Raw genomic sequence first — 24,936 nt, forward strand, 5'->3', positions numbered from 1 at the left:
CCTACATGAAAATGCTTGCATTGTACACAGATATACGAGGTATGCATTGATTTAAGGAACTTTCAACCAGTTTTGTTTAACTCACTCTGCTGTGAATCTGCTCCGTCGTTGGCCTAGAAGTAATAACAGAATGGAGCGTTCCTCAAAAGATGCCCAATTTTGTGTATTTTCCAGCTTTTAAAAATACATTCAGAAAGAAAACTCATTATTTTCTGCCTGCATTTATCTGTAAAAATCTGAAACTGGGAGCCTTACTTATAAGTCACCCATAAAGTAGTCCCTACTTTAAGGACAGGGTGCATGGTATTTAAAATGCAGGGCATGTGTACTTATGTTTTACATTCCTTGGCAGTTATAAAAAATCCTCAAAGTCATTTTTCACCATGGTATGACTGGCTCTTCCATAAAAAAGCACTTGGTTACAGTATGACTTTCTATAATGTATATATTTTGTTTGGGAATAGCTAGGAAAATGATTCAAATACTCATTTTAATGGCAATTTAAAATCCAACTTAATGGTCGAGTTAGATCTTATATTACTACTTTGAAATTGACATTTTTGAAACGTGTCCTTTTCCTGCCCTGAGGAAAATGTACCATTCTCCCAGTTTTAACCATCACTGAATGACTGAGATGAACAGCTCATTTGGTATGGTGTGAAATGGTTCCCTTGACTACGACAAAAGGCTGTGTGTAGGTGATGTGTCCCTTTTCACTGCAAGAAGACTAGATGAGCAGTGCCCATGAAATTCATTATTTTCAAAGGGTCTGCTAATCACAGCACATGATACTTACAGCTGGCTCTATTCTTTCTATTGTCATGGTAGCCAGACAGGTTTCACTCCCAGTTGGAGAGGAGCTGCCATCAGAACTGGGCTTGAGTCACCACAGAGGAGGGTTTGTTTAGTTTCCTGTCCACACCGCTGTGTGGACACAGGAAGTTCTGCACAGGGTAAGATAGGCTCTGCCATGTTGTTTTTGAAAGAGCATTGTGGGATAGTTTACAGTAAAGCACACAAGAAGTGCTGCAAAAGTGGATGGCGACACCCATGGTAACGTTTATCCAATTGGTTTGGAATTGGCCAGGAGTTTCCCCACACACAGCCTGACACTGAGCAAAAATAAGGACTCCCCAGTACTCCTTTCAGAACACCCCTGTGTCTGGGATAGACAGAAGAAGGACTGCATTTGCCGTTTTGATCTATTGGGAGGTCCTAAAGGGATGTACAAGCTCACCCAGCTCACTCTTGTATCCAGGACTGAAAGGTTGACTCCAAGGGTCAGAAGGCATCCATGCTGTTATGCTACAAGAACACAAAAGCTACAATAGCCTACTTTGCTGAAGAGCCAAGCTGACCGGTTTCAACTGAACCTGCCAAAGACCCTGCTGGTGGCCACTACTGGAGTACTGACACCTTTGTGGTGTTCCAAAGATTTTGGGCCCTCAGATAACAGTGTACTCGTTATGCCTAACCAGAAAAATTGGGGCTTAGACATTTCTTTAAGGTTTTTGCCTGAGAAGCAAGAGAAGATTGGGACCAACCTGCCAAGTCAATCTGACCAAGACATGTTGCCACTGGAGCAAAGATTCAGGTTGCTCTTGCAAAGAGCTTTTCCCCAACAGAAAATCTGTGGATCCTTCTTTGTCTACTGCTTGCCATGTTGGCACACTGGAGGAATCCGGTCTTCAAAAAAGTGACTAAAGGCTCAATTATGAGTCAGGCGGTCTTGGTACCACCGCCTCAGTGTTGGCCGTCTGACCGCTGTATTACGATGCATGCAGATGCATGGATGAAAGACTGCCAAAGTCCCGCCCACACCGCCTGCAAATCTAGAACGGGGCGGTGGTGAGGTAGGCCAATGCATCTTTCCGAAGGCGGACTGCCATTGTTACTGCTGGTTGAATCATGAAGTGCCTTCCTGCCGATGTGACTTTGGCGGTCCAACCACCACTTCTAAGCTGGCAGAAAGGGAAGGATATAAGGCTGAAACTCACCTATACTCGGCTTCCCATATCCTGTTTCGCCATGGAGCTGATCGTGCATGTACTTCCACTGCTTGTGCTGCTTGATGATGCCCAAAACTGACACTGTTGTCAACTCCACAGCAAATAGATGCCTCGCCATGAACCTGGCAAGGGTATTGTGGTCCCTGGGCTAAACATATTTAGTGGGCCCATGTTAAGAGTTGTTATCAATATATTACCCAATCACAATTCAGTGATGCACTCTTTGGCCAGGTCACTCGCACTGCAAAGCCTCACTCTACAAAAGTTGATATGTGTGCACATCCCATAATCAGGGATGGTGATGTGTGTATTAAATTGTGTAACACAACAGCTCCTCCTCATCCAAATCACACCTTTTAAACTAAGTGACAACCTCACATTGCTCACATGCTATGGCCTGTTGCGATACCAAAGATACATATGGATGGGTGTGTCATAAAACTGAAACACACCTTCTCAGCTAAATCTCCATAATGGACTCTCACATAGCAACAGCATTTCAAGATAATGTTAGGTAAATTTAACGGAAAATAATCTGTGTGAGAAACAATCAAAGTTCAAATTGTAAAGACTCCCTGAAGAATAGGTATGATTCTACTAGGGGACCCATGGAAAGCTGGAGCCTTGGGCCAAAATGCACTTTGCACATATCTCAAAGCCTCTATTAGGATGGGACCTGTGGCGAGTATATCAGGGACAACAATAGTATAACCAAGTGGCATGCAAATGTTTGAAATACATAAGTGCAAGTCATGAAAGCAACACAACCATAACAGTATTGGTCACACATTTAGATAAAGTAGGTGTAAGGCACATACATGAAAATGGACAGATGTGCATTAAAATGTATATAAAGGTATGACAATTGAACACACTCCATGTGAGAAGAAACACACCTCCAGCTTGCACTCACTAAACAAATATCCAACCTAAATCAGAGAGAGAAATGCAACCCAATAGATGTTAACATTGGACAACCCAAGATAAAATACTTACCATATGAAATACCACCAATGCAATGTCAACCCCAATTGTATTATATCCCACATATCCATTCACTGAATATGTTCCTTTGTCCTGGATGATTGCAGCAATGGTTCCAAGGTCAGATCGTACTAACCACATCAAATGGATCAACAATCAGGGTGAAACAAACACAACTGTAGTTATACATCTCAAAGTATCCATGAACATCAAAATAGTAGGAAAGTAATGGCAGGACTAATGTGTAATAAAACTAGCAAAATCTTTTTTAATTGAAAACAGTAAATATTAGAAATTGTGTCTTTGGTTGGCAGGCAGGTTACCCCCTGTCCAAGCAAGCACCCTCACTCTACTCAGGTTAAAGAAGAATCACCCTCAGTTAATCCCCGCTCACCTCATTGGTAGCTTGGCACTAACAGGTACGCTTAACGTCAGAGATCAGGTGTAAAGTATTTGTACCAACACACACAGTAATACAAAATGACAAAAATCCGACATATACAAGTCAAGTTATGAATTTTTAAAGATTAAACTCAAAAATAGAGCTGAGGAACACAAAATGCTTTGATGAGGTGATAACACGGCATAGTGACGGAGTTGTTCCTACCATCCGATGTCAATGGCGCCACGTCTGGAGTCATGCAGACCCCCAAGTACAGTAACTTAGTAAACTGTGAGAACAAGTCGGTGCACAATGTCAGGATTGAGGCGTCGCTGGATCCGAGGCGGTGTCGGTTCTGATACTGTAGGCCAAAGGAGCCGAGGCGTCACAAAGAAGGGTTGGGTCCTTGCTGCGGAGCGATGGAGGTGAGGCGGTGGCGGTGCGAAGCGGTGAATCCAGGTACTTCAGGCGGCATCGGTCATGACTTAGTGCGGCGATTTCCACAGAGTCACAGACTTCGACGGGGCTGCAGCGGTGTCACGCCTGCGAGGGTTGTCGCACTCCAACGAGGACCACGGAGTCGGTTGCAGGCGGTGTCACTGGATTTGGCAGCAGTGTCAGTCCGGAGTAGTCTGAAGCCTTTTGAGATTCTTTTTATGCAGGAATATACCATAAAGTCCAGTCTTTGTCCCCTTTCACAGGCAGAAGCAGCAACTGCAGGATAGCTGCATAAAGCACAGCCACAGGCGTCACCACCTCTCCTCAGCTCTTTAGCTCTTCTTCTTGGCTGAGGTTCCTCTTGATTCCAGAAGTGATCTAATGTTCAGGGGTTTTGGGTGCTCTTCTTATTCCCCTTTCAGCCTTTGAAGTAGGCCTACTTCAAAGGAAAAGTCTCTCTTGTTTGTGAGATCCTGCATTACCCACGCCAGGCCCAGACACACACCAGGGGGTCAGAGACTACATAGTGTGAGGGCAGGCACAGCCCTTTCAGATGTGAGTGACCACTGCTCCCCTTTCTCCTAGCACAGATGGCTCATCAGGAAATGCAGACTACACCCCAGCTCCCTTTGGGTAACTATCTAGAGAGAGGTGCAAACAGCCCAACTGTCAAACTGACCCAGACAGGGAATCCACAAACAGGCAGAGTCACAGAATGGTTTGAACAAGAAAATGCCTACTTTCTAAAAGTGCCATTTTCAAACACACAATCTAAGAACCAACTTCACTAAAATATGTATTTTTTAATTGTGAGCTCAGAGACCCTAAACTCCATTTTTCTATCTGTTCCCGAAGGGAATCTGCATGTTAATTATATTTAAAGGTGGCCTCCATGTTAACCTATGAGAGGGATAGGCCTTGCAACAGTGAAAGCCGAATTTGGCAGTATTTCACTGTGAGGACATGTAAAACACTGAAGTACATGTCACACCTTTAACGCACACTGCACCCTGCCCATGGTGCTACCTAGGGCCTAAATTAGGGGTGCTTTACATGTATAAAAAGGGAATGTTTAGACCTGGCAACTGGGTACAATTGCCAAGTGGAATTGGCAGTTGAAAACTGCACACACTGACACTGCAGCAGCAGTTCTGAACCATGCTTACAGGGCTACTTATGTGGGTAGCATAACCAGTACTGCAAGCCCACTAGTAGCGTTTGATATACAGGCCCAGGGCACCTATAGTGTACTGTACTAGGGACTTACTAGTAAATCAAATATGCCAATAATGGAAAGACAATTACACATATATTTTACATAGGAGCACTTGCACTTTAGCATTGGATAGGAATGGTAAAGTGCCCAGAGTAACAGGATCAGCAAAAACAAAGTCCAGCACCCATCAACAACCTGGGAAACAGAGGCAAAAAGTTAGAGGAGACCACGTCAAGGATGCCAATTCTAACAGTATACATGTGGTAGAGACAAATGGCCAGTCCAATGGGACATTATGTGGTCCAGCACACTGCTGTGCACTAAACCTGCCTTTCAGAACACTGCCATGTGAACCTCCCCAGGAAGGGGCATCTACTGGGCAGCCAGGCACCTAAATGATCTTGTTTGCAAGAGGTGGGGTTGATTTTGGGATGGGTGGGTTTAGTTTTTGGAGTGGTAGGCCTGATTTTGGGAGAGGCGTCCTTGGTTTTAGGAGGGGTGGTCCTGTCTTTTGGTGGGGTGTCATTGGCTTTGGGAGGGGTTTTGGTTTTCTGTGTGGCATGGATGAGCTTAGCGGTGGGGGCAGTCAAGTTTCACAGGGAAGGATTTGTATGTGGAAGGGATGAGTTGAGGTGCAGAAGGGGTCACTTTTGCTTTGTGGGGGGTTGAGAGGGGTAAGGGCATGGGCAAATAATAAACTCTCCTGGTGAAAATGGGTAGGGTGTCCAGGAGGAATTAGGGGTTGGAAGGTTGAGGGAGTGGCAGTGGCAGTTGTGAGTGGGTGTGTTTTTGGTGCTGCTGAGTGTGTGTCTGAAGTATCATGTTTGTGTTTTGTAGTATATGATGTGTAGGTGAGAGTGGGTGTTTGCATTATTTGGTGGGGTGTTATGTGAACATTCTGTGTATGCTGGGGTGGTGGATGGGTCTGGCAGTGTGGGTGTGGTATCTGGGAGTATGTTAAGGATGGTGGCTAGCTTTATAAGTGTGAGTGGGGTTCTGTGGGTACGTTGGGGATGGTGCTTGTGTCTGTGGGTGTGGTGTCTGTGGCCATGTTGGGGTGGTGGATGGTCTGGAGGTATTGATGTGGTATCTGGGGATATGTTAGTGATGGTGGTGAGGGGGGCCAGTGTCTGGTGAGTGGTTGCATGCTTGTGTGTTTTTTGGTGTCTGTGTGTGTGCTGCTTGGGGCTGTTGAGATGTGTGCATGCTTATGTGTGAGAATGCTTCAGACAGGTATGGGAATAGGGAAATTGGATGGGGAAAAGGCAGGAGGTGGGGGTGGTATAGTGGGATGGGTGTAAGGTTGTTTTGAGGGAGGAGGCCAGAGCCTGAAAAGATCTCTGTAGGGCAAACATAGAACTGTGGATGCCTTCCAGGTAGGCCACTATCTGCTGCTGATGGCTGCCCTGCACCTGGATGGCATTTAATTGTGCCATCTGACTCAGAAATGTTCCTCAGGAGGTTAATAGCCTTCTCACTCAGGGCAGCAAGGAGAATAGGGCCAGGAGGTGAGGTGCCAGTAGCAAAGGAGACGGCTTACTTCCTAGGTAAGTGGGGCCGGACAACTGGGTGGGAAGCAACCAGGAGGGTGATGATGGTAGTGTGGATGGCAGACAAGGATGGTGCAGGATCTAGTCCTATGTATTTGACCACCACTAGGGAGTATCCACTGGACCTTAACTTTGATGAGGAGGTTTTTGAGTCCTCCGTGACACTCCTCTCTGGGTCACTCCGTTTCTGTAATGTCACAACTGGAGATGCAGTGGCCAGCTGCTTCCCCACAGATGTCAGCCCTGTGTCCTCTGCTTGCCTGGAAAGATGCTGAAATAAATATAAGTAGGTGTATTGCATGTGTCTGAACACACTTGTACAGCAGCTTTTATCACAGAGCATTACTAAAATGTACAGTAGACCCAAGCTACAAGGTCCACTGAAGTGGTTCAACATTAGCAAGACCACATGCATGCAAGCTACAATACCTGTTAACAGTTGCTCACAGTAAATTCATAATCACAGACAGCTCCAATTGCGTGAGGGAAGTTGTCTTATCATAAAATCCATGTATCAAGTACGAGACCTCATCATGTTAAATGGTTTGGTTCTTGTAGCATCCCTCATTAATCTGAATTTATATAATAGTATGGTAGTGCAAAATCCATTCCTACAGATACTACACAATGCCCTTCAATCAGGAAATGTTCATATAACTAATAAAACATCATGATGAAATGATGGTCAACTAATACAGCTATTTTACAGCAGTATGTAAAGTGGTAGGAATAAGGTGACAAGGAAAAACTCATGTCACACTGTTGAACATCCCAATGTTAACATCCTAATATGTCCATTGTCAGAATAGTTTCATGAAAGTTGTACTTATGTAGGCTTGCTAGGTACAACATGTCACACAGAAAAGTAGACTGAAGACCATCTGGGAAAAATGTCTGGGAGATTTGTATACAAATATCCACAGCATAATGAGTCAGCTAGGCCTAGGAAAATCATCAGTTGAGATAGGTACTAGTGAGAACCCCATTCTAACATTGTATAACTAAAAGCCATTAGTGCATTAAATGATTTTGAGGCACAGGGTATCTCCATTACCTTAAGGGGTGGTTTAATCAGTTTCCTAATGGTAAGGAATATCACTGTACCTTTTTTATGCATACACAAACTCCCTTGTATTACTGATTGTACACACTCACATATGATTTCACATTTCTGCACATCACATCCTGAAGCATGTCAACAGTCAATTAGTTAACCTTTACTAATAAACATGTGCAAATCACTTAGCTGAATAACTCCACATCGATGTCATGGAAATTCACATTGTAAGAAATTACTGTAGGTCTACCTGTCACGTCCTTTGCTTAAGCAATCATACCTGACTGATGACACTGAGTAATGGCTTAGGGTATGTCTGACCCACAAACCAATGTTTGCATTCTCCTGTCTGTTGTAACAGGTGAACTGTTTACCCATCACATATAACTATTTTCAAATACAGTTTTGCCCACACACATATCTGTGATGTAATCAGACGTCATAATATGAAGACATGTTCATCATCTGTGAAACAGTGAAACAATTTGTAAATGATACTTCAAAAGTGAAAGGTACACATGCCAACATGTAGGCACAAATACTGATGGCACCAGTGACATTTGCTAACTCATGTAACAGTACATTCACCGCTTACCCAGGGGAGGTTTTGTCACATGTAAGAGGGCTACCATCACATGAGACACAGTAGTGAGGTAGCATCACTCTTGACACACTGAAGACAAGTGGCATGTTGGGTACAAATGTCACCCACAACATCAAACTACATTAGCTGAGTAATCACTCTACTCTGCCACGTGCCTGCTCAAGACAGTGATTTCTCAGAGGACCTGACTCTGCTGTGTTCTGGTAAAAAAGACACAAGGCAAAGCATATCAGCATGCAACTACTACCAGACCTACACAAACAATGACTCCTCTTGTGCATCACAAACAGGCCTCCTCAATGTTGATGGGGAGATGTCAGCCTGTAACACACATAGGCGGTGATTCTAACCGCGGCGGGCGGCGGTCGCCGCCCGCCATGCGGTTACCGCCAAATGACCGCACCGCGGTCACAAGACCGCGGCGGCCATTCTGGCTTTCCCACTGTGCTGGCGGGTGACCGCCAAAAGGCCGCCCGCCAGCACAGCGGGAAAGACCCAGCAACGATGAAGCCGGCTCCGAATGGAGCCGGCGGAGTTGCTGGAGTGCGACGGGTGCAATAGCACCCGTCGCGAATTTCAGTGTCTGCTAGGCAGACACTGAAATTCCTTTTGGGGCCCCCTTGCGGGGGCCCCGCGGCACCCCCTACCGCCATCCTGTTCCTGGCGGGAGACCCGCCAGGAACAGGATGGCGGTAGGGGGTGTCGCTCCGCCGCCATGGAGGATTCTCAAGGGCAGCGGAAAGTCAGCGGGACACCGCCGACTTTCCGTTTCTGGCCGCGGCTGAACCGCCGCGGTCAGAATGCCCAGCGGTGCACCGCCAGCCTGTTGGCGGTGCTACCGCGGTCATTCGTCCTGGCGGTTTTTACCGCCAGGGTTAGAATGACCCCCATAGTTGGCAATGTAACATGTATGATTCTGGCCTGGACTCACCCCCTTGTAGATGCTGTGAGAGATTTACCCACTCATCAAACTCCAGGCCGGCAACTACCAGTATGCAGGCCATTGGGGGGGGTCAGGGTCCGGAGCGCCACATTGGGAGGACAGCCCCAGCAGGACCTCCATGATCTTCCAGGCCCACTAGCTCAGGTCCTCTTGCATTTTCTGGCAATGGATGCTGCACCAGTGATAGACCCCCCTAAGGGTCCGAACCTTCCAGGCGATAGGTCTCCAAATGGCTTGCTTCTGATGTGTGTTGACCTGTATTTATGCAATAGATGAATAAAGAGATCATAGTTGCATAATTAAGGATATTTGTTTGGTTAACATTTTGTATACACCTAGCACAAGCATTTTTAAATAATGCACTACTTGTGTAATTGTCACATGCTGAAAAGTACAGGGACATAAATACACACTTTTGTAGTCATCTGCTGACTATCCTCAACCTTGGTCATGGTCTACCATGACAAAGCAAGCCCACTAACATCATGTAGCCCAGGACAAACCAACTTGTATTGTGATGTGAGCTACTATGAAACACAACTCACCATTGTGCCCTTCTGAAAGGTAAACTACTTGTGCTTGACTACACAGACCCCTTTATAACCAGGCCCATTGACTTGCTTCTTATGGTCCATAAAGGCTACTACCATGGTATATAGACCACATCCTGAGACTTAGATCACAATGAAAGAGCTGGCATGTGTATCACTGAGAGCTTCCTCTCTGGAGATGTGTGGACATGTGGACTACTTAATGGAATATCATACTATGTCTGATTGAGTTTGTGTGGTATGGACTGGTATCACAGGATACACTTTTTACCATATGTGGCACTGTTACAGAGATGACATTTAACATACCATGGTATGTTTTGTTTGATTGATTGAAAGTAACAAAGCTCGTAATTCACATGTAATGATCACTTCAGAATTAACCAACTATCTGCACTTGTGCAAGAGGCCTGTACAGTGCAAACATAACTAATGGAGATGTGACAACCGACCTATGAGAGTAAGGGGCCTGTCTTTAGTAAATGTCAAACATTGACAGTGTGGGCACATATAAAATGTTCCATGTCAGAGGGTTACCTCAGTTACCATTCCAAATGTAGTCTATGTAAAACCATTCAGGCCTACTATTGGTTCAGAAGACTCATTTTGGGAACATCTAAGAATCTTCATATCTACAGGGAGATTACCATGTGCATCAGTTGTACTGCCACAGTAACTCTGCCCCAGTCTGAGCAATTGGCCCATAATGGACAAAATTATTTGTCAGGCCTTTCTCTCTGCAGGCTGAGCATACTGAGCCATATATATATATGTGTGAGGTTAAGTTACAGTAATCTCAAAACCTCTCTGGAATTCAGAGGCACGTTGTAGACTCTGAGAAAGCAAAGGATGGTGTTTAGCAAAGTCAAATATGTATATGAGATAGTTACCTGTTCCTTTGGTGAGCCATAGAGCTGACCACACACGGGAAGGACCTCTTCAACAAGTTTCTCCAGCTCCTCTGGAGAGAAGGCATAGACCTTCTCACCTGCTTGGCCTGGCATGATTAGTCCCAGAGGTGGGAGACAGTAGCTAAAGTGGAGGAGTTGTTGATGGCAGCAGTGTGAAGAGGCAAGTTAGTTGTTTTTCAAACCATGCCGTACAAGTACAGAACGTACGCGGTCATCAGCATTGACACACACAGACATTGGCCCGTGACTGTCACTGTCAAAAACATTAGCCTATGGCTGTGTGCACCATGGATTAAACCACCCACTGCGGGGCTGTCTTCCGCCGGCGGCAGCACCTTCCAAAAGTCCAATGTAAGCGGGCAGGCATCCACCATTTAAGTGGTTGAAACTAAAGTGTTGGTGACTGGTGAAAGCGTCACCACCACTACAAGTGTATTGTAACATGTTTACATATGTACACATGTGCATAAACTACATGTAACTGTGGTGCACTGTACACCGCTGGTGACAGTATTTTGTGAGAAAAAATCAGACCTTACAATATTACGGTGCTAATTGAAACAGTTAGGTGTATAATGCACACATATGTATTGTAGACCCATGTGTAGACCACAATGGGGAATATAGCTGGTTTTGGGTAGTTGTAAAGTGAAATTTCTGTATTCTTTTTGTAGCCAGTTATGTTTGTCACATGCCTTTTTAGCTTACTCATCATATATGTTACTCTGGACACTTGATTCCACACATAGGTACCCTAGGAGAGGGAGAAGATGGCAACGTCCAGTGTACCGCCCATTTCCATATCTTCAGACCATGGAAGAAAGGAATGTTATAAAAATGTTTCATCTGAATAGGCAAACAGTACAAGATTTATGTTGTCAGTTGGATCCTGATATCATGCCTAAAAACACAAATCAAATATGAATGCCACCTATTGTGAGACTCAGGCAGTATAACACTTTCTGGCCACAGGATCCTTTCATTATATAGTAGCTATATCTGGTGGTTTTCACAACCTATGTTCAGTGGTGTATTAAAAGACGTGTTATTAGCAATTATAAAACTCATTGACATCTATATCAGGTACCCCTGATGTGAGGATTTATCCAATGTGAAGGTTAACTTCAATGAATTTGGTCACCTCCCTCATGGGGTTGGATCCATTGATGGCACCCATATTGCATTTGTACCACCACAAGCCAGTGAACAAGTCTATTGAAACAGGAAGAACTTCCATTCTATCAATTCTATCAAGTTGTCAGCTTGCCACATTTATATATTTCAAACATCTGTGCTTGGTTCTCAGATTCAGCCCATAATTCCTTTGATATGTGCACATCACCATATCCCAGATGATGTCACAACCACAACCGGAGAGGGCCTGGCTTGATGGTATGTATGATCTGTCCTAACTTTGTTTGAGAAATGTCAGGTACTAAAATTAGAATGTTTGTGACTAGCGGTAGCACTTATGTCTTAATACAAAACAAGAGATCAAATCCAACTGTCCTTGGTTGTTAACACTGCTAAGGATTTCAACAATGCCAGGGGAAGTCAGCTTCAATGAAGCCCATGGAAAAACACAGCAGCCAGTAGAGTGGGCTGTTGGGCTTCTTAAGGCCAGCAGTCGCAGTCTGGACAAGACTAGGGGAACCCTTCTCTACTCACCCAGGAAGTTGTGTCAAATCACAGTGGCCTGCTGCATGCTCAATAACATTGCCCTGCAACAGTACATCCCTTACATCACTGAGGAGTGAGTGATGTGCCACTCGGTGAGAATCCTGACATTTCAAATGATGATGATAAAGGTGAAGAGGAAGGAGCTGACTTGTGACAAGATCTCATTGACAGCTTATTCTTATGAGTGTATGTCGTGAGATGTCATGACTTGGACTATTCAATCAACTCTTGTTGTGATGATGTGAGAAGTATGTTTATTGAAAGGTTAAGTAGCTGAACCCTGCCAAAACCTCGCAATGGGTGTTAGATGGGGAAGGCTTTGTGACATTCTCATTTTGTCAATGTTGTTTTGTTTAGGTCAGATATTTGTCATGGACTGCGTTCTTCAGCAGCTTGCTCTGTGAATTGTCATATGTATGGTTTCATAGCTAATCTCTTTGTTTTGTTGTTTTTTTAGGTACCTTCACCTTGACACCTTCATTTAGATATCTCAGAGTTGTGACAGCAGGTATATGATGCTGTTGTGGACATGTATTTTTCCTGGGAATGTACGTCAAAGACTTTGGGTGTACAAAACCTGGGCCAAGACAGCTTGAACAGTGATAGGATGGAAGTTAACGAGACTACATTGAATTTCTTCCTTGTTTTGTGGTGGCCATAATGCATTATGTGCGTCATCATGTGTTCAGACAATATGTAGTTGTAGGCCCAAATCATGTTTTTTTACCTTCCCATTGGATAACTACTCATTTTGTATGAACTGTACGTAGCTGTCGATGTGCTTCATCAATATAGGATAAAGGGCTTGTGGCACATCACTGGCATTTGTTTGTGATATACCACCAGATGCAGTAGCACTGGATTGTAATGACCCTGTGATTAGAAACTGTTTTACTTCGATCTCTCTGAGTCTTTCTTTACATGATATAAGGAAGGGGATATGGCTCCAGCTGATGACATCAACCAATTTCAGTTCTTCCTATTCTACAGGACAATGGCCCTCATTACAACATTGGCGGTAAAATCCGCTTACCGCCGTGCAGAAGACCGCCAACACACCTACGCGGCCGCGGAATTCCGCCACAGCTATTATGACCCACATTTCAGAATCCGCCAAAATTCAGACACCCACACAAGTCCGCCACACCAAATGTCAGTGATAAACTGTTGAAACCAAAACCTCCACCGTCACACCAACAGAAATACGCCCACACTATCACGCCACACGAATCCACACGGCGGTCTTTCAACTGCGGTATTCCATTGGCGGTACACACCGCCGCGCTCAAAATACACACACTCTTACAAAACACTACGACATTGGACAATTCGAAATACACATACCTGATACACATACACACACCACTCCCACACACCCATTACAATATAAAACACCCACCCACATCACCCACAAACCCCTACTACCAAAAATTCCGAAAGAAGGACAGAGAGAGACAGCACCAGCAAGAACAATAGCATCCACAGGCACACAACACCATCACCCACAGAACTTCCACGCACCTCACACAACACACCACTACATATCAGCACACTTATCACCACACACTCCACCCCACACATCACCTACACCACCCCATTGCACAGCAAAGACACCTCAGGTTCTCGGAGGAGGAGCTCAGGATCATGGGGGAGGAAATCGTACCGGTAGAGCCACAACTAGGTGCAGCACACCTCAATTGCAAGGAAGATGGAGCTATGGCGAAGAATAGTGGACAGGGTCAAAGCAGTGGGACAACACCCAAGAAATCGGGAGGACATCAGGAAGCTGTGGAACGACCTACGGGGGAAGATGCGTTCCGTGGTCTCAAGACACCACCTGGCGGTTCAGCGGACTGGCGGCGGACCCCCACCTCCTCCCCCACAACTAACAACATGGGAGGAGCAGGTCTTGGCGATTCTGCATCCTGAGGGCCTCGCAGGAGTAGGTGGAGGAATGGACTCTGGTAAGACAAATCTTAACTATTACATCCCCCACCCTACCTGCATGCCAGCACATACCCCCACCCTCACACTCACCCCCAGAACTCCAACTCCTCACATATGTCCCAACATCACAAACCAACCATCCCAACACCAAGCCCTGCATGCAACAACAAAGCATGGACACCCATCACTAAAGCATGCCCACTGCACATACCCATAAACCCCCTAACCATCATCACACAAGGTCCCACACAGGAATGCAAGCACTGGGGTACACGGTCACCCACCCATTGCACACCATGATACACACAGATGCAATAACCATCCTTTTATACCCCTGCAGGACCCCTACCCAAGGTCACCCGACAGGAGGGTCCAGGGGACGGAGGCCCAGGAACACAGGGGAACTTGGATGTCTGCTGTGCGACAGGGGGCGGACAGGCCAAGGGAACCCACTCTCCACGAGTCCCTCTCCTCCATCATCGGAGCCTACTAATACTCCCAGGAGACGATGGCAACGGTACTTGCCAAGTTTCAGGAGACCCAGCGCCTGAAGGAGGAACAGTATATGGGCTTCAGGGAGGCACTCAGAACCATCCGCTCCACCCTGGGCACCATCGCAGGGGTGCTGAAGGAACTCGTGAAGACCAGGAGGGAAACTGTGGCACTACAGGGGGCCCCTGACACTAGCATGGACGATGAACTGCCCACCACCTCCGCCGGCGCTAGTGGACAGGACCCCCACCACAGGACCACCACACCAGAACCCCACCCCTGCAGAGGGAGAACCACCCCGCAAACGGTCCCTGAGATCCAGGAACAAGACAGAGCTCGATGCCAAGACCCCCGCCAAGAAATGAGACCACCCTGATTGTCATCCTACTGTCCCACTTTGTCACCCTGTCCATACTTAAACTGCCCCAGCTCCACTTCCTATGCCCATATGGGCAATGCACCTGTGAGACTAAAAGACTGGACTCTGCCATGGACATTCATCCGCCATCACCCCTCACCATTTTACTACCCCCTCCAATATTGAGCACTTAAATAAACACACTTAAAGCACAAAACAATCTGGAGTCTGTCTGTGCTTTCGAAATAGTGTATTAGCAATTACAGTGACAAAATGCTCTTTCAATTGTAATGTCAACATACCTATGTCACACAGCTCTAGTCCATGAGGAATCTAAGCAGATGTCACACAGTGGGACCCACATCTGTGAAATCGTAAGGGAAAGTGACAAATCAGTGACCATACACTGGGTGAAAACGACAGACAGTAGAGAGGTAGTAGTGTGAAAGTACATGTAGTAGGCAGGTCTGTACTCTTACCTGTGTCTCACTGGAAATATTGCTGGATCACTGAGTCCCTGTTGTTCATGTCTTTTTCCTCTGCTTCCTCGTCTTCACTGACCACAGGCTCCACAGCTGCCACAACACCGCCATCTGGACCATCCTCCTGCAGAAAAGGCACCTGTCGTCGCAAAGCCAAGTTGTGAAGCATACAGCAGGCCACGATGATCTGGCACACCTTCTTTGGTGAGTAGAACAGGGATCCACCTGTCAAATGGAGGCACCGGAACCTGGCCTTCAGGAGGCCGAAGGTCCGCTCGATCACCCTCCTAGTTTGCCCATGGGCCTCATTGTAGGGTTCCTCTGCCCTTGTCCTAGGATTCCTCACTGGGGTCAGTAGCCATGACAGGTTGGGGTAACCAGAGTCACCTGCAAATGGCGAGGGACAACAGTTAGACATGCACTAACCTGGAGTGATATCCCCAGACCCAGACAACCATTCCCACTGTCTTGCTTCCAGGTACTCACCTAATAGCCACACACGGTGCCTCTGGAGTTGATACATCACATAAGAGATGCTGCTATTCCGCAGGATGTAGGCATCATGCACTGAGCCAGGGAACATGGCATTCACATGGGAGATGTACTGGTCTGCCAAACATACCATCTGCACATTCATCAAATGATAACTCTTCCGGTTTCTGTACACCTGTTCACTCCTGTGGGGGGGGACCAAAGCCACATGGGTCCCATCAATGGCACCTATGATGTTGGGGATGTGTCCCAGGGCATAGAAATCACCTTTCACTGTAGGCAAATCCTCCACCTGAGGAAAAACGATGTAGCTCCGCATGTTTTTCAGAAGAGCCGACAACACTCTGGACAATACGTTTGAAAACATAGGCTGGGACATCCCTGATGCTATGGCCACATTTGTTTGAAAAGACCCACTTGCAAGGAAATGGAGCACTGCCAGCACCTGCACTTGAGGGGGTATTCCTGTGGGATGGCGGATTGCCGACATCAGGTCTGGCTCTACATGGGTACACAGTTCCTGGATTGTGGCACGGTCAAGCCTGTATGTGATAATCACATGTCGCTCCTCCATTGTCGACAGGTCCACCAACGATCGGTACACCGGAGGATGCCGCCATCTCCTCACATGTCCCAGCGGACGGTGCCTATGAAGGACAACAGCAAGCACAGAGTCAAACAACTCAGAGGTACGTACCCACAGTTTACACAGAACACCATTCATACACAAAAGGTGGCCTGTATGTTTGTTGAGTCTAGGCATAGGTATGTGTGACGCAGTTGAAAATGAAGCCATGTGGGCACCTGAAATGGCGGCTGCCTGACCTCTAAAGTGGGACAGTGGGATGTGAGGTAACTGCGCTGGCGTTGTACACCGTTGCGGTAGGCGGTCGTAGACCGCGGCGCAATGCTGCATTGGTTAACATTGGACCCTATGGGTCCCAGGAGCCAATAACGATGTACGCCGGCGGTGACGGTACCCACCGCCGCGGACATGACCGCCATTTTCTATCTGTTCAATCACTCGATACCTGATCTTCAACGGGAGAGGACCTACACTGCAAGTGCTGCTGTGACCTCGGTCTGGAAGAGACAATGGCTCGAGTGTCTGGGGAAAGGGCCCCTGCCTTCACATCAGAGGAGTTGGAGAAACTCGTGGATGGGGTCCTCCCCCAGTACACGCTACTCTACGGTCCTCCAGACAAACAGGTAAGTACACAGGGAGCATCTTGTATGGGCTATGCCTGTGTGGAGAGGGCTGGATGTAAGAAGGAAGGGGGGAGAGTGCTGTGTGCATGAAAGACGGTGAATGCATGTGTCACATGGCAAGGGTAGGGATGGGGGCCAATCAGTTTGATGGTGCAGTTGGTAATAACTTCTCTTTTTCCCCTGTACATTTCATGTAGGTCAGCGCCCACCAGAAAAAAAATATTTGGCGTGCCATCTCCAAAGACGTCCGGGCCCTGGGGGTCTACCACAGACAGAGCACCCACTGCTGGAAAAGAAGGGAGGACATTCGCCGCTGGAGCAAGAAGACGGTGGAGGCTCAGCAGGGGATGGCCTCCCAACGTGGGAGGGGTGCCCGTCGTACTATGACCCCCCTGATGTTCAGGATCCTGGCGGTGGCCTACCCGGAGTTGGATGGGTGCTTGAGGGCATCACAGCAGCCACAAGGGGGTGAGTACACTCTCATTCTGCTGACTTTGCATTCAGTGGAGGTGTCTGGGAGGGGAGGTGGGCTGTGAGTTTCCCTAGACCAGGGCGAGTTCCGTAAGGCAGGCCATGTGGCACCCCACCCCACCTCTGTAGAGTGACAACTACACCTAGTCATGCCCCTGTGTCATCTATGTGTGCAGATGTCGTCCATAGCCTTGTAGGCCATTTCCCAGGAATCGAACAGTGGAGTCCAAGAGCGCGCCGCAGTGCAGGGGGCTTCTGTGTCTGTCGTGTCCGCCAACGGTAGCGGTAATGCATGCACTCAACATGTCTTTCTTCTGTCGTCCCCCCCTTTTTGTGGTCTCCCTGTTCTTGTGTGCATTAGCATCATCAGGCGGAGGAGCAGTGGCACCGGAGCACCAGGGACCTGCATCCCACATGGCCATGGAGTGCCACACTACGGAATCGGATTTCACCAGTGGGACGGAGGGCAAGGGGAGGTCCACGGCGAGCAACATCTGTGCCACCCCCATCTACAGGTACAGCCGCCACCCCCCCTTCCAGCACCGCCCTCCCAGCAGCCCCTCAGCCTTCACCCCGTGCCCGCTCACCCGGGAGGGTGGGCATCACCTTCGCCCCAGGCACCTCAGGCCCTGCCCCAGTCACCCCTGCTGCCCTCAGTGAGGAGGCCATTGACCTCCTCAGGTCCCTCACTGTTGGGTAGTCTCCCATTTTGAATGCCATCCAGGGTGTAGAAAGGCAGTTGCAACAAAACAATGTATTCCTGGAGGGCATTCATTCTGGTCAGGCGGCCCTTCAGCAAGCTTTTCAGACTCTGGCCGCAGCACTGATGGCAGCCATTGTCCCTGTGTCTAGCCTCCCCCCACCAACTTCCTCCACCCCGACCCAATCCCCTGTACCTCAGCCTATCCCAAGCACACCTACAGACCAGCATGCACACACATCAACACACAAGGGAAGCTCAGGCAAACATAATCACCACACATCCCACAGGCACTCATGCAAGCATCACACTTTCAGACACACCAACATCCACTGCCTCCACTGTGTCCCCCTCCTCCTCATCTTCCTCCTCCCTCCCAGTCTCGTCTACACTCACACCTGCATGTACTACCTCTACAGCCACCACGTCCCTCTCCAGCACACCCACCACCACACCCCGCTCACGTGCAGTCACCACCCCCACTACCATTCACACGTCCCCTGTGTCCTCTCCCAGTGTGTCTGTAACGGCCCATTCCAAGATACACATCGCAGGCGCACACCCACCCAACAGCCATCCACCTCACGACAGCCTCCAGTGCATGCACCTTCACCCAAAGTCACCAATCGTACACCTCCTACAACCACCACCTCTTCCTCCCCTCCCAAACCCCCTCCAGCTACCCATTCCAGTGTGTCCCAAAAATGTTTCCTGTCCAACCTTGACCTCTTTCCCACACCTCCCCCAACCCGTCCGTCTCATAGGTCCCAAACTAGCACCTCAGCCACAACATCTCCGGTACCAGTGGTGCCTGTAGTCACCGGAATCTGGAGTGCACCGGCCACCAGGGCAGCCAGTGTGGCACGGAGCCACAGCACAGACAGTCCCCCACCTGTGAAGCATCAGAAGTTGGCCAGTGCCCGGCGTGACAGGGGGAAGACTCCAGCAACCAAAGCCGCTCCCAGGGGTCCCGGTGGGAGTGTGGAGTCAGCTGTGACTTCCAAGGTGGGGAAGGGCCACAAGAAACCCGGCAAGTCTGGGAAGAGCAGCATGGCGCAGAAGACCGCCATCATCCCCGCTGCCCAGGAGGCCACCTCCAGCACAAGCCCAGCTGCCCAGGACAGGACCGCCAGCACAAGCCCAGCTGCTCAGGACAGGACCGCCAGCACAAGCCCAGCTGCCCAGGACAGGACCGCCAGCACAAGCCCAGCTGCCCAGGAAAGGACCACCAGCACAAGCCCAGCTGCCCAGGACGGACCGGCAGCACAAGCCCAGCTGCCCAGGACAGGATCGCCAGCACAAGCCCAGCTGCCCAGGACAGGACCGCCAGCACAAGCCCAGCTGCCAAGGACAGGAACGCCAGCAAAAGCCCAACTGCCCAGGACAGGACTGCCAGCAAAAGCCCAGCTGCCCAGGAGGGGCCCGCCAGCACCAGCCTACCTGCCCAGGAGGCCACCGCCAGCACAAGCACTGCTGGGCCATGAAGGACCGCCAGCACAAGCCCCGCTGGGCCATGAAGGACCGCCAGCACAAGCCCCGGTGGGCCATGAAGGACCGCCAGCAAAAGCCCCACTGGGCCATGAAGGACCGCCAGCACAAGCCTCGCTGGGCCATGAAGGACCGCCAGCAAAAGTCCCGCTGGGCCATGAAGGACCACCAGCACAAGCCCCGCTGGGCCATGAAGGACCGCCAGCAAAAGCCCCGCTGGGCCATGAAGGACCACCAGCAGCTGAGTCCCTGCAATGGAGACCGCCGCCTCAAGCACCGCTGAACAGGGCACCGCCATCTCAAGCACCGCTGAACAGGGCACCGCCATCTCAAGCACCGCTGAACAGGGCACCGCCGTCTCAAGCACCGCTGAACAGGGCACCGCCATCTCAAGCACCACTGAACAGGGCACCGCTGTCTCAAGCAATGCTGGCCCATGAGCGCCAAGGGCACTGACACTACTGAGTCCGTACCAGGCAGAATGAAGCACTCTGGGCACCATGCCCCCTCCAGAACCAGTAGAGACTGTCATCCACTACCTCTGTCCTTAGCAGGATGAAGCGCTCTGGGCACCATGACCCCTCCAGAACCAGTGGAGACTGCCATCCACTACCTCTGTCCTTAGCAGGATGAAGCGCTCTGGGCACCATGCCCCCTCCAGAACCAGTGGAGACTGCCATCCACTACCTCTGTCCTTAGCAGGATGAAGTACTCTGGGCACCATGCCGCGTCCAGAACCAGTGGAGACTGTGGCTTTGCACTCCCCCCATATGGCAGTCGGCAACCCACCCACTGTAGAGACTTGAGAGACTATGGCTTTGCACTCCCCAGGATTGAACAGTGGGCAAACCACCCACTGTAGAGACTTGAGAGACTGTGGCTTTGCACTCCCCAGGATTGAACAGTGGGCAACCCACCCACTGTACAGTCTTGTGAGACTGTGGCTTTGCACTCCCCAGGATATGGCAGTGGGCAACCCACCCACTGTAGAGACTTGAGAGACTGTGGCTTTGCACTCCCCAGGACGGAACAGTGGGCATGTGGCCCCCTCGTGGATTTGGCGTTGTGCACTAAAGCGGCTGAGGTGCCCCCCTTTTCCCTCCCCCTGAGGTGCCTGTTTAGTTGCTGTCTGATGCCCCTGCAGTGTTCTCTCCGTCATGGTCGGGGATCTTGTGTGGGCCTCGCCCATACTGTGTGGTCTCAGTGTTCCACGGACTTTCTTAGAGCACTACCTGGACTACTATGCTTGGTATATATTTTGTACATGGTGTATATATATATATTTCTGCCTACTTGCTTTTAATATATTACAATGGTTACACTCATTTTCTATTGTCTTTGCATTCTTCCGGGGGGTTGTGGGGTGTAACTGATGTATTGATTTGCATTAGTGTGTGTGTTGTAGTGGGTGAGGGTGGGGGTGTTGCATGTGTATGTCCCTGTATTTTCCCTCCCCCGTCCCCTGTGTCGTAGGTGCAGTACTCACTGTGGTCTTCGCCGCCGGCGTTCGTGCTCCTGGTAGAGGAGCAGGAAGACTATTGCAGGGAGAATTTGGAGTTCTGGATCCATGGCATCCTCGTGGGGTGTGTAGAGGTGAGTGTTTTTCCTTCGGGATTCCTGTTTCCACTGTGTTTTTATCTGCGTTGAATCCGCCCCGGAAAAGGTGGCGGATTGGCCTGTCATAGTAGTGTGGGCGGTACATTGTCTCCCGCCTGTCTGTTGGCGGTGACCGCCGTGCTGTTTGTTTGTACCGCCATGGCGGTCGGAGTGTTAAAGTGGCTGTCTTTGTTGGCGGTTTCCGACACGGTCGTAATTGCAATTTTTTTACCGCCGGCCTGTTGGTGGTCTTACCGCCGCTTTAACACTGACCGCCAGGGTTGTTATGACCACCATTGTCTGATATATCTCCTCCTTCCATGTTCTTGAGGTCTGTACCTATAAATGTGATCACTTACACAGTATAACTCAGTCATGTATGATTTGCTATGTTTCTGACATCTTGTCAGCCTATAATTTGAACATTGTAATAAAACTTTATGAGAAAAGACACTTGTATGTATGTTTTGGGCTGGCATGGTTGTGATCCTGAGGTAAAGATTTTGTACATGCAACTTATCCATGCTTACACAATTGACTAGTTTTGTCATTTTATAGCTCATATGCTATTACATATCTACATTGCTAAAGGTGAAATTTACTGCAGCAGACAATGAGTTTGCAACTTGTGCATTTATTGAAGTGGTAAAATTGAAGACATTGGCCCTCATTACAACTTTGACGGGCGGCGGAGGCCGCCCGCCAAAGTTGCGCCGCAGGAATACCGCACCGCGGTCTGAAGACCGCGGCCGGCATTCTGAGTTTCCCGCTGGGCAGGCGGGCGGCCGCCTTAAGGCCGCCCGCCAGCCCAGCGGGAAACAACCTTCCCAAGAGGACGCCGGCTCGGAATCGAGCCGGCGGAGTGGGAAGGTGCGACGGGTGCTACTGCACCCGTCGCGTATTTCACTGTCTGCTATGCAGACAGTGAAATACAAGCGGGCCCTCTTACGGGGGCCCCTGCAGTGCCCATGCCATTGGCATGGGCACTGCAGGGGCCCCCAGGGGCCCCACGACACCCCCTACCGCCATCCTGTTCCTGGCGGGCGAACCGCCAGGAACAGGATGGCGGTAGGGGGTGTCAGAATCCCCAAGGCGGCGCAGCATGCTGCGCCGCCTTGGAGGATTCTGACGGGCAGCGGAAAACCGGCGGGAGACCGCCGGTTTTCCTGCACTGACCGCGGCCAAAGCGCCGCGGTCAGAATGCCCTAAGGGGCACCGCCAGGCTGTCGGCGGTGCTCCCGCCAACCGCGAGCCTGGCGGTCACAGACCGCCAGGCTCGTAATGAGGGCCATAGTTAGTGCACAAACCAACATAAAAGCAAAGTGAAGTAGTCACTCATGGCAAATGGAACCATAGATGTAGGTGTCAAATTATCTGAAATCCGAAGTCCTGATTAATCCTCCCATCAGAAATCAAAAAGTGTGCAGAATTAGTCCACAGAGGTAATGTGTGACACACAATGGAGGAAATGATGGTGAAGTTTCTTGCTGGTAGTGGTGTGTGTCTTGCCATCCTCACCTCCTAGATATTTATATGGACTTCTCTACTTGCTAGGGTGAGAGGGTTCAGCTGCTGCAGTGGTAGAGGTATCTGAAGGTGTTCTTCCTCTGGCAGGGCCTCCCTTTCTGTTGCTGCCACGGATGTAGATGGGCTTGATGTAGTTGCAGTTCAGGAAGAGGTAGGTGGTGGTGGAAAAGCCCTGCTCAGGCTTGTATGGATGCCCATCAGCACCCCTGTTAGGGAGCCCATGTTGGAGTTATGGGCTTCCATCTGTTTGTAAATGTCACTCTTCTGCTGCTTCATTTTCCAGAGTTTGGTAAGTACCTGGCCCATCATTCATAGGGACTTCTGATAGACATCCAAGACTTGGCTGACGGTGTCCTTGCCATAAGTGGCTCAAGTGGCCTCACTCTGCTGGCCCACAGCATCCCTCATATGGACCCTTCCCCCATGAACCTGTGCCCTTGGCCCACAGTGCCCTCTCCAACTAGGTCCTGGTTCCTCTGTGTCACGGCAAGTGATTTGCACTTCATGATCCAAGTATTCTTGTGGGCACAGTGAGACTCACTGTTGCCATCTGCCCAGGTTGACCAGATGTGCCAGATCCGTCATCCATGTCCACATGTCCAGGAGTGTTATCATCACATAGGGTGCCTGGGGTGGGTTGGGAGTCTGCTCTATAGACGATCTCTGCCCAGGTCCTGTGCCAGATCAACCTGTCAAGAGATAGAGAACATTGGTGGAAGTGTGGTATCTACATCCAAATGTTTAGGAACATTTGAATATGTAGGGTTTCTGTTAGAAATGTGGCCTCTAGTTAGGAGTGGTTTACACCCTGTCCAAGTAGGGACCCTGACCCTAGTCAGGGAGAGGGAGCCACACCGCTAAGATAACCTCTGCTCACCCCCTTGGTATCTTGACTCAAGCAGTAAGACTTATCTCAGAGGCAATGTGTAAAGTATTTGTACACACACACACACAGTAACACAGTGAAAGCACCACAAATGGACTCCACACCAATTTAGAAAAATAGCCAATATTTATCTGCATAAAACAAGACCATAATGACATCAATCCAACATACACAAGTCAAAATATCTCTTTTAAAAAGTTTAAACAAGTCTTAATCCATAGAAATCAATTAATGTATCTCTTTAGCAAAAAATACCTGGAATGCTTCAAAAACAAAGAAGCTGCAAGCCACAGGGGAGGTGAGGTGCTGTAAAAAGCAAAGCGATGTGTCGGTTCATACTGTATAGGGGAGGTGATGCGTTGATTCCTTACTTGCAGGTGAGGCGAAGCGTCGGTTCCTTACGGGAAGGTGATGCGCTGCGTCTTTCCTTGCAGGAAAGGTGATGCAGTGATTCCCAGACTTGCAGCCTTGGTTCCATACTGCGGTGCGGGGTTGATGAAAAAATGGCACCCAGAGACAATACGTGGGAAATCCAGATGGTCAGTTCTGCAGCCGCGAGGCAGGTGCTGTGTAAATATTTCAGCCACAAGTCATGCGCTGCATCAATTCTTCTGGCACGGCGCATGGATTTTCTCCTTCAGGTCACCAGCTTGCAGTATCAAGTGCCCAGCAACTGGAGTTGGTACCAGTTGGCAATTTAGGACTCTCAGCAGAAGAGCCCTGCTTCACTGGCAGGTGACGTCTTGGATGTTCCTGAGGCTTCTTAACAGGAGGCAAGCTCAATCCAAGCCCTAGGAGAACCTTTGGAAGCAGGATGTAGAAATCCAACTCCCATCCTTTCACTTCCAGGACACAAGCAGTAAGTAACAGGCCAGAACAACAAAGCAACAGGCAAAGTGGAAGTCCCCCTAAAGCATTGAGCTCTTCTTCCTGGCAGAATTTTGTCAGTCCAGAAGGATTCTA

Source organism: Pleurodeles waltl, chromosome 4_1 (assembly GCF_031143425.1).
Source record: "Pleurodeles waltl isolate 20211129_DDA chromosome 4_1, aPleWal1.hap1.20221129, whole genome shotgun sequence".
Lineage (NCBI taxonomy): Eukaryota > Metazoa > Chordata > Amphibia > Caudata > Salamandridae > Pleurodeles > Pleurodeles waltl.